Here is an 11,122-nt window from a genome sequence, read left to right as displayed (position 1 = left end):
AGGGAGGAGGCCGGGCCTCGGCGTGCGGGTCCAGGAGGTCCGCGGAGAGATCTTCGGCGGGGATTGCGGCGAGGCGTTGCGCTGCGGGGGAGAAGGAGCTGGCAGGCGGGCCCGGGCTGCAGCGAGACGGGGCGAGCGCGACGCTGGCAGGTGGGACCGGGGTGAACGGGCTGAGGCGCGCGGCGCGGGCGACGCTGGGCTGCTGCGCGGTCGCGGGCTGGGCTGAAGCGGAGCAGGCCGCAGGGCGGGCCGTGCGAAGCTGGGCCAAGTGCGTGACGCGGGACTGGGCCGAGCGGGGGAGTGGCTGACTGGGTCGGGCCGAGCGGGAGAAGGAGGGGAGTGGGTTGGGCCAGACCTTGGGGTTGGGCTGGGTCTTGGGTTTTCTTTTTCCTACTCTTCTCCTTTTCTATTTCTAATTCAAGCAAAGTTTGAATTCAAATTTGAATTTGAATTCAAACCACACTCAAATAAAATTATGCACCAGCATGAATGCAACAAAAATTTAAACCTATGATAAATTTTAATTAATTAGGAACAAAAATTAGATTAAATGCCAACTAAACACAATAAACCTTAGAAAATTAAATAAAGCCAATTTAATTTATTAATAAATACTGAAATTTAAAATTAGGGTGTTACATGTGTGATCCTGGCAGGACTTGAGTTGAATCTTTGCCAATACATTGGGGATGAAATCCAGGCTGTCATGAGACGACTCGTCTAGATCTGGGTATACGTCGAAAACGGGTGCCTCCCGGCTAGTGATGAATGAATAGTTCTTGATGCAAAGTAGTTGATCCAAGCTATTTTCATAGATGGATTTGATCATCTATCAGTAAGTAGATGATGCAGTGCGCAACCCATAGATGGGTTGGCCGAGAGGAGTCTCAATCTGGGTAGAATTTGGTTTGAGATCAATTTGAGTCCGAGTGGAACCCGAGTGGTCTTTGAGTTTCATCTTGATCTCCTTGGCGAGGTCGGGAAGCAGCACGACGCCGTGATCATCCGATCCGGTGAGCTTATTGGAGCTTTCCGACGGGGTTGCCTTCAGCACGGTGGGGTTGGTTAGGTGGCTGTCAAAGCCGCCGGAACCATTGGCGATGCAAAACCATGAGCCGAAGACAAAGGTGGTGCCTTGAGGAAGCGCCATGGTGCTGAGAGCGAAAGTGGCCATCGAGCTCGCCGATGAACTCGCCGAGTCCCCTACCTGGCGCGCCAGCTGTCGGTGTTTACCGCCAAGCCTGCTTAGGGATACCCTTAGCAGTAAGGTTTGTAGGTAGGGATCGACTGCTCTGGAATTCGATGGTGCAAGAAATACAAGAATTTAGACAGGTTCGGGCCGCGAGGTGCATAATACCCTACGTCCTATGTGGTTGCTTGTATTGCTTTAGGTGTCGATGTGTTTTGGAGGGGTCCCTGCCCGCCCTTATATATCCGGGAGGACATGATTACATGGAAAGTACTAGCCGAGTACAGTTGGAGTCCTACTACAACATAATCAGGTAGTTTCCTTTGTACTATAGCTAATTCTACGCCTATTCAGGTAGTTACAAGAGAGATAAGGTACATCCATGAGCTATCCTTTACTCTAGAACATTCTATGTCTATAAACAGTCCTGCCGCCCCGGGTCGCCAATGGTTGTTGCGGCCAGCGACGGAAGGAGCGGCGGCGGCGGGATCTCCGGTGGCGGCATCGTCCGAGGCGAGGCGCACGGCAGTTGCTTCCGACACGAGGTGGGTGTAGTAGCACCGTCCAAATTAAACCGGCTTAAATGCACTAACCATCATCTTAATACTTAATCAAGTTACTGTGCACTTAAAACGGTGTAACCTGACAGGCGGTCGGGTAAAATCCCGATTAAACTACTGTACTCCAGGATAACAATTGCACTTAGACCCGTACGAAGACAAGCACAGGTGATACCAGCATACAGAAATCTTCAAATTAATTTACAACACGAGTTTTACATAAAAGGTTCGAATACAAACGACAGAGTTCCAAAACACAGTGGAAGGTTAAAAACTGAGTTCAAAATACAAAACGATAACCACGACGATGATATAAGGTGAGCTCCACATCCTGCCCACCGATGTGATGCCAACCTGACCAATCTTCACGGGGAAGACGGGGCCCACTCGACGGTCCAACCCGGAGGAAGCGGCTGTCCAATCCAGGACACACAGACCTCCTCGAAGTCAGCGGGGACACAACCTGCTAAAAAGGGTACAACAACAACCCTGAGTATACTAATACTCAGCAAGGCTTACCCGACTTTGGGTATACTTAGCCCATTACCTAGACATGCAATGCTTTTTGGCTCTAGAGTTCTTTTGCTGAAAGGCTGCTAGGAGTGAATCCTTACTTTCAATATTTTAGCTCCATTTAGTACAGCGAATATTAACTAAATTCGCCTAAACATCTAGAGCACACATGGTGGAGCAGATTATTCTTCAGTAACTCACAAACCAATCTTTTTCATTCCTCTTTCATTCCACTTTCTTACTACGATGCGACAAAGTGACCAAGGTTCTCTTAACCGAGAGAGACGGCGAATCGATCCGATTTAACCTTGCAAGGTGGACCTAACTCACACGACACGCGTAAACCCCGTCGGGCCACACACGTCAATTGTTCCCATCATCACCCCGACATCTGAATCACGCCTGCCAAAACCCGGGTGAAGGGTCCCTCATGACGAACTCCCTGAGAACCCGGAGGCGACATACTATCCAACACCCGCCATCATTCCACTCCCAGAGTAGCAGGTCGCGATTCAAAGTATCGTTGCAAATCCAGTAATTAGCTTACCGGTTTCGACTACCTCCTACTTCCGGCATGTGGTTAGTACTGTTCAAACTCGGTCAACACTGCCAACAACGGAATGGTCCTCAATCGACACAGGCGGAGATTTCTTTTCATCCAAGCCATACCATTAATGCAACTCATTTCCGCCCGGTCTCCATTTCTCTTTACTCAACAATCCATTTCAAAGCCACAGCTAAGGAATCAAGATCCTAAACTCGCGAGTGACAGTAATCACTCGACTTCTACCGAAATCCTATTTAGCAGAGCATTTCTATCGACACCTGCATACTAGTATAGGCCCACGGTACCTAGGGAAAACATGCACACTATGGTTCCATTCAACTCCTAGAACATAAATGCACAAATACTTAAATAAATATTGAATAATTTAAATTATGGTTATGCTCCGGGGCATGCCTTGCAGGTCAGCGGGGTTAACGAAAACCTCTGGAGTGGGCTCAACGGCGTCCTTCTGCGGCTCTTCTGCTCGTGGCTCCTGGACCGGCTCAGCGATCAACTCGCAGGCGACTTCGTTCGCGGCGTCTACACGAATAAAAATATGCCATGCACAATTAGAACACAGTGCAATGCATGAGCACTTAATGCGATGAAAAGATCAACTCAAATTAGCCTGAAGTGTTTCCTTCAACCACAAAACTACTAAACTTGCTTCGGTAGCAGGGATTAAAACAGAGGCTTGTTTTGCATGCATGAAACAATTAACTAACAACATTTAAATAAAGAAAAGAGCATGGCTAGGGGCAAACTATAAGCAAAACCCTAACTTGCATACATGATCTAACAACACAATTAATCAGCGTAACGTGAAAGTAGTAAAGCATGCCTCACAAATTTTTCCAACATTTATTGATATAGAAACACATTTCTATTAGCCCTAGGAAAGGAAAACAAACACTAACAGATGCACAACCAAGCACATAGGCCATGCATCTGAAAATTTTACAGTGGACTACCCAAGATAAGATGAGGCTACTAAAATATTTTCAGAATTTTTAGATCAACAGAACTGCAGAAATAAAATAGACAAGCACAAACACAAAGTAAAAACTATCAGGGCTAAAACTGACATTTGACATCCATTGATATTTTTCTTCTAAATATCTCAATTTTAGAAACCTAACAAAATTGGGTTTGCATTTTTAGGATTTTTCTGTGATTTTCTACAAATTCTAGAAGTTTTCAGCCAAAATAACTAAATGAAAAACAATAAAAAGGGGCGGCCGGCGGCTGCTGCTGGGCCGAGCCGTGGCCCGGGGCGGCCGGGGGGTGCGGGGCGGCAGGCGGCTCGCGGGAAAGCGCAGGGCGCCAGCTGGCGCGGCGGCACGCGGCGGCGCAAGACCTAGGGCGGCGGCGGCGCGCGGTGTTCCGGCCGCTGCAGTGCAAGGCGGCGGCGGGAGTGGGGGGCACGAGCTTCAAGGAGTCCAGACGGCTCTAGGGCACGTGAAGGTGGCGCACGGGGAGGCGCAGGGGGGCTGGCAACGTACGCGCGCGGCGGCCAGCGTGTCCGCGGCGGCACGACGGCGATTCGGCGGCAGCGACGCCGAAATCAAGTAGGGAAGGGGTCGGGGAGTAGGAGTAGGCCGCGGGGAAACTCACCGAGGGTTAGTTTTGCGCGAAGGAAGGCCGGGAGAGGGTCGTCGACGAGAGGGGCGGAGCTCGGGGCGGAGCTTCAATGGTGGACGGCAGTTTGCAGGTCGATTTCGGCCGGGATGTGGCTCGACCGAGCTCGGCGACGGCGAAGGAGGTGGAGGGCTAAGTGTATCGGGGTTCGGGAGGGTCGGGGCGCGAGGAACGGCGGCGGAGCGACGAACGACGGCCGGCGCGATGAGCTCTGCTCGCTTCGGCTCGCCGTGCACGCGAGCTCGAAGAAAGAGGAAAGGACTGCGCTGGACGGGAAGCTTCGAAGCCTGCGCGAGAGGAGAAGAGCGGCGCTCAGGCGCGATTGCCGATGTGCGGAAGCGGTGCGCCGACGGCCACAGTCGCCGGTATGGCCGGCGAGCAACACTGCGTCGAGCACAGGAGATCTACTGTTTCTTCGTTTGAATGATTTTAACTCGAAATCGACTAACTGAAACTCCAAATTTCATATGGGAACATGAAATTTGGCCAAAATAAAAGTTGTAGAGGAAAAGAAGATCTACAACTTTTGTTTTGGGCGAAAGTTGATTTGGAGCTCGGATCGATGATAAAAACGAGATCGAAAACGGCTGAGTAGATGTTTACTAAGCGAACGCGATTAGCGCTAACGACGAGCTTGAGTCCACGGTTAGCGAATTAACTCGGGATTAGCGAGCACGATTAACACAGGGGTGTTACAGCCTTCCCCCCTTAAAGGAATCTCGTCCCGAGATTCACACACGATAGAAAGTATAAGGTGAGAAGGTTCGAAGATGAAGTACCTGGATGAGCGTTTAAAAAGTCCGGATACTTGGATCTCAGAAATTCTTCTTTCTCCCAAGTAGCTTCTTCTTCAGAGTGATTGCTCCATTGAACTTTGTAGAATCGGTTGGTGGTGCGACGAGTAACTCGATCCTTGCGATCAATAATCTTGATAGGATGCTCAGGATAGGTGAGATCAGACTCTAATTGAATCGAGTCACTTTCAACAGCTTCAGTCGGAACTCTAAGGCACATTCTAAGTTGTGACACATGGAAGATGTTATGAACTGCAGAAAGAATTGCCGGAAGATCCAACCGATAAGCCACAGGACCGCATCTTTCAATAATTGGATATGGACCGATGTAGCGGGGAGCTAACTTCCCTTTTAATCCGAATCTTTGCACGCCTTTCCAAGGTGATACTTTTAAATAGACATGGTCACCGACCTTTAAGACGAGTGGATCTCTTCTTTTATCCGCATAGCTCTTCTGTCGAGACTGTGCAATCTTTAAGTTGGCTTGGATAAGGCGGACTTGTTCTTCAGCCTCTTGAACCATGTCGGGCCCAAAGATTGTTCTTTCTCCGGTTTCAGACCAATTGAGAGGTGTACGGCATCGACGACCATACAGTGCTTCGAATGGTGCCATTTTGATGCTCTCTTGATAACTATTGTTATAAGAAAATTCAGCTAATGGCAAACATTGATCCCATTTCTGTGGATAGGTTAAGACGCAGGCACGGAGCATATCCTCCAAAATTTGATTTATCCTCTCGGTTTGGCCGTCTGTTTGAGGATGATATGCAGAGCTGCGAATAAGATGCATTCCCAAGCAAGCATGTAACTGCTCCCAAAAACGAGCAATGAATTGAGTTCCACGATCAGAAATGATAGTATTTGGCACACCATGCAAACAAAGTATGCGATTAATATACAGTTCCGCATACTGCTTGGTCAAGTATGTCGTCTTAACTGGGAGGAAATGTGCCGACTTGGTCAATCTATCCACTATAACCCAAATAGAGTCGTAACCCTTTTGAGTTCGAGGTAAGCCGACGATGAAATCCATACTTATATCTTCCCAATTCCATTCTGGAATATTCAAAGGTTGAAGAGTCCCAGCTGGTCTGAGATGACTGGCTTTAACCCTTCGACAGATATCACATTCTGACACATATTTGGCTATTTCCCTTTTCATCCGAGTCCACCAAAATCGTTGCTTCAGGTCTTGGTACATCTTGTTGCTACCCGGATGAATTGATAACCGTGAAGTATGGGCTTCGTCAAGAATTTGTTTTCTGAGTTCAAAATCTTTAGGCACCACTAATCGGTTCTTGAACCATATTACATTCTCACTATCTTGGTGGAAGCAACTCACCTTAGGATCTCCTTCTGATAGTCTTCTCTGAATTTCCTTCACCCCTTTATCTTGCTTTTGTGCCATGATGAAAAGATCACGAAGAGTAGGAGTAAGCTCTACATGGGCCAATGTGCCAGGTGGTATGATACTTAAGTTCAGTTTTTCCATTTCAAAGCAAAGGCATTCACTTAATGGTATAGCTGAAATGCAATGACAGTGAACTTGGCGGCTCAGCGCATCGGCAACTACATTTGCCTTGCCAGGATGATAATGCACTTCGAGCTCATAATCTTTAATCAACTCATGCCATCTTCTTTGACGCATGTTCAAATCAGCTTGAGTGAAAAGATATTTGAGACTCTTGTGATCGGTATTGATGTTGCACAATGAACCTAAAAGATAGTGTCGCCAGATCTTCAGAGCATGGACGACAGCTGCTAATTCAAGATCATGAGTGGGATAGTTTTCTTCATGACGCTTGAGTGATCGAGATGAATAAGCAATCACTCGGTTCTCCTGCATCAAGACACAACCGAGTCCTGTGCCCGAGGCATCACAGTAGACATCAAATGGTTTTGTAGTGTCTGGCTGGGCCAAAATTGGAGCTGAAGTGAGAAGTGTTTTCAATTTCTGGAAAGCTTCCTCACATTGGGCACTCCAATAGAATTTGACACCCTTCTTAAGAAGTTCAGTCATCGGCTTCGCAATTCTGGAGAATTCTGGGATGAACCGATGATAATACCCAGCTAAACCCAAGAAACTGCGGATTTCAGGAACTGAAGTTGGAGCTTCCCAATCGAGTACATCCTATACTTTACTGGGATCAACGGAAATACCTTCAGCAGATATGACATGACCCAGGAAGGGAACTTCTTTCAGCCAGAAGTCACACTTGCTGAATTTGGCATAAAACTGGTGCTCTCTCAGACGCTGAAGTACTATGTGAAGATGATGAGCATGTTCTTCCTCAATCTTGGAGTAGATCAAGATATCATCAATGAAGACCACGACGAACTTGTCTAACTCCGGCATGAATACCGAATTCATGAGGTACATGAAATAAGCTGGAGCATTGGTTAATCCGAAGGACATCACCAAATACTCGTATAAACCATAACGAGTAGAGAAAGCTGTTTTTGGTATATCCACCGGTCTGATTTTGATTTGATGATAACCAGATCGTAGATCTATTTTTGAGAATACCTTAGCTCCAGCTAGTTGATCAAAAAGAATATCAATACGAGGAAGTGGGTATTTGCTTTTGATCGTGACTGCATTCAGAGGCCTGTAATCCACACATAGCCTCAGCCCATGATCTTTCTTCTTTACGAACAAAGCCGGGCAACCCCAAGGTGAAGTGCTCGGTCAAATAAAGCCTTTATCCAGCAACTCTTGCAACTGGACTTTTAATTCAGCTAACTCACTTGGAGTCATTCTATATGGCCTTCGAGATATGGGCGCTGTGCCAGGCTGTAACTCAATGACAAACTCGATATCCCGATCGGGAGGCATGCCTGGCAAGTCCTCCGGAAACACATCGGGGTATTCACAAACCACCGGAATTACTTCTAGAATTTTTCCCTCAAGATGGTATATGATAGTGGCTGGAATTTCATGCTTGGAAAGTTGAATATCCATAGAACCATATATGGGGGAATTAATCCGAATGACACGAGAAGAAGTATCAAGGATAACACAATGTTCCTTCATCCAATTCATTCCAAGTATGATATCTATACATTGGCTTGGAAGGACAATGGGCTTGGTTTGGAAGTTTTTTCCACCCAATTCAAGGGACACACTCGGAATTATTTGATGGGTGTGCAACCTTGCACCCGGTGTACAAATAGCATAAGGTCTCTTTATTTGAATTTCTTGCAAGTGGAGTCGTTCTACGCATGTTTGACTGATAAAGGTATGGGATGCTCCCGAATCAAATAGCACAGTAACAGGGCAGTGATTAACGGAGAACGTACCTGCCATCACTTGGGTGCCCTCCGGAACTTCTTCCAGGGTGGTGTAGTTCACGCGACCAGTCTTGGCAGGTACAATCTTCTTCTTCTGATCCTTCTGGCTGGAACCTTGACTCAGCGCAGGAGTCCTGTAGTTATTCTGCCGAGGTGGCAGACGGCAGTCTCTTGCAAAGTGCCCCAGGTTACCACAATTGTAACATGGGTAGTTGTTGGGGCGTGGAGCTTGTAGCATTAGGGGCCTCTGCTGCTATGTCTGGAAACGGGGCGCCCACTGTTGCTGTTGTGGTGGTGGTCTAGCGACCCAACGGCCCTGCTATGGAGGACGGTTTGAAGCCTGCTGATTCCCTGTCTGAACCAACTTGTACCTTTGGGGTGCATTGCTGGAGGATCCGGCAGGTGCCTTTCTCTTCTTATCAGCTTTGTGCGCCAACGTGGCATCTTCCTGCGTGATGGCCTTATTAACTAGATCGGTAAAGTTGTTGCATGTGGTGAGAGCTAGCTTGTCCTGAAGCTTTGTGCTAAGTCCCCTCCTGAAGCAATCCTGTTTCTTCTCATCAGTATCCACATGAAAACCGCCATACTGGGATAACTGATTGAAAGTCTGAGCATACTGGAGCACAGAGTTGGTCCCTTGCTTCAGGGCTAGGAACTCTGCCATCTTTCTCCTCATCAAACTTGTAGGGATGTGGTGGGCTTTAAAAGCTGCCACAAACTCCTCCCAGGTGAGACGTGTACCAGCGGGAAGTAGAGCCTTGTGATTGACCCACCATATTTTTGCTGGTCCTCGCAGTTGTTGCACTGCAAAGGCGGCTTTGTCCATTTCCGCGCAATTGAGGATGCTGAACTTATCCTCAATGGTGCGAATCCAAGCATCGGCTTCAAGGGGATCATCGGCCTTATGGAACAGAGGTGGCTGGGTGGCCAGAAAACTGACATAGTCAGTTTCTGCTGGTGCTAGCGGGGGAGCGTGTCGACCTCTGCCGGCATTGACTTGGGCTTGCACCAGTTGCCTTATCAACTCCGTCTGCTCATTGCGGTCAGCGATAAGAGCCGTAACAGCTTGAGCCAAAGAGGGAGGTTGTTGGGGCAGTGCTTCGTGATTCTCATTGTCATGATTATCACCCATCTGCAAAATAATCATTCCCCTGGTTAGCCATTTCGCTATCAGGACTAATTCATGCAATTTAAAGAATGTGCATATATAATATGAACACACAGCATGAATCCTTCCCCTCGCGATATGGTTCACCAAGGGAAGATAAACTAACTTGCTTTGGTTGAAACCGCCTCAACTCAACAAGTTTCGTCCAGAGTAGCTCTAACGTATGCAATACTAAACCTCGCTCAACAATATTTCAGATTCGAAGCAACTAAAGTACAGCTCACAAATAAAGTTTCACACACTGACAGAAAGATCATTACGGGAGTAAAATTTACATTAAGCAGCCACGCTGCTTAAGCTGGAACAAGGTTCACTACATTACCAAAGCCCTGCTGCAAACCAACTAACATTAGAGAAGGGTTCACAAACGACCTGACAACACACCACTACGAAAAGAGGGGTCTTGCACGACCCGGCTACACACCACACTAGCAAGGGGGTATCCTACATGACTCAAACTACTGAGCCACAAAAGAATTCTCAAGCCAAGGTTAGCCTAGAGCACTATGTTGGTCATCCTACCAAACTATCCTACAGTTAGGCTACACTGCAAGGGGAGAATCAACACTATCCCGCTGCTTCCTCACGGAGTCCCAGGTCCCGACTCGACTCCAGACACTCCCTCGATCTCCTCAGGGTCCTCTTCCTCTTCTTCTGGCTCCTCCTCGGCTGCCTCAGCCTCCATCTCTGCTGCTGCCTGCACCTGAACCTGAGCGTCCTCAATCCACTCCTGGGCCTGCTGAAGCTGCCCCTCCAGGTGCTGCACCATCTGAGTCCTGTTCTCCAGCTCCTCCTGCAACTCCTGAATCCTTATCTTCGTTGCTCTAGACTTGGCCTTCAGGGTCTTGATCTTGTCCTGGGTACCAATCATGTGCTGCTCATGGAGGTGAGCCTCTCGAGCCTTGCTCCTGCATATCGCATTTTCCTCGCGAAGCTGCTCATACATGTTGCTCAAAGCTGAGGAGTAGCTAAACGAGAGTGCTGTCCTGACGTTGTAGTCGGGCATCATGTAGTTCAGGTTGCAGTTCACCCGATCTACGTAGGCCTGAGTAGTCTCATCCTTCAGAGGAAACACACTGTAAGGAGTATCTATCACCTCTGCATTATGCTTCTCTGAGAACTCCTCAATGGCCTTCCTAGCTGCAATCTCCCAGGAGTCTGCCAGCTTCCTACCATAGACAGTGAGCTGCCACGAGTCCCATTCCAACCGAGTGGGGCAAGCAGGGATCTTCACGATCATCTGACAGCGCTCGGTGCCCAGCAGGCTAGACTCGTGTCCTGAGTACTGTGGGGGCTCAGTGTAGTCAAACGCCCTGAGCATCTGCCACAGCAAACGAGGAAAGTGGCCGGTGTGGAGGGCATTGGAGTGCGCCCAACCCTCAGCCTCCACGATCACGTGCGTGAAGCTAGCCATCTATAAGA

The sequence above is a fragment of the Panicum virgatum genome, chromosome 9N (genome assembly GCF_016808335.1).
Source record: "Panicum virgatum strain AP13 chromosome 9N, P.virgatum_v5, whole genome shotgun sequence".
Taxonomy (NCBI): domain Eukaryota; kingdom Viridiplantae; phylum Streptophyta; class Magnoliopsida; order Poales; family Poaceae; genus Panicum; species Panicum virgatum.
The sequence above is the reverse complement of the archived record's forward strand: the minus strand, read 5'-3'. Positions refer to the sequence as shown.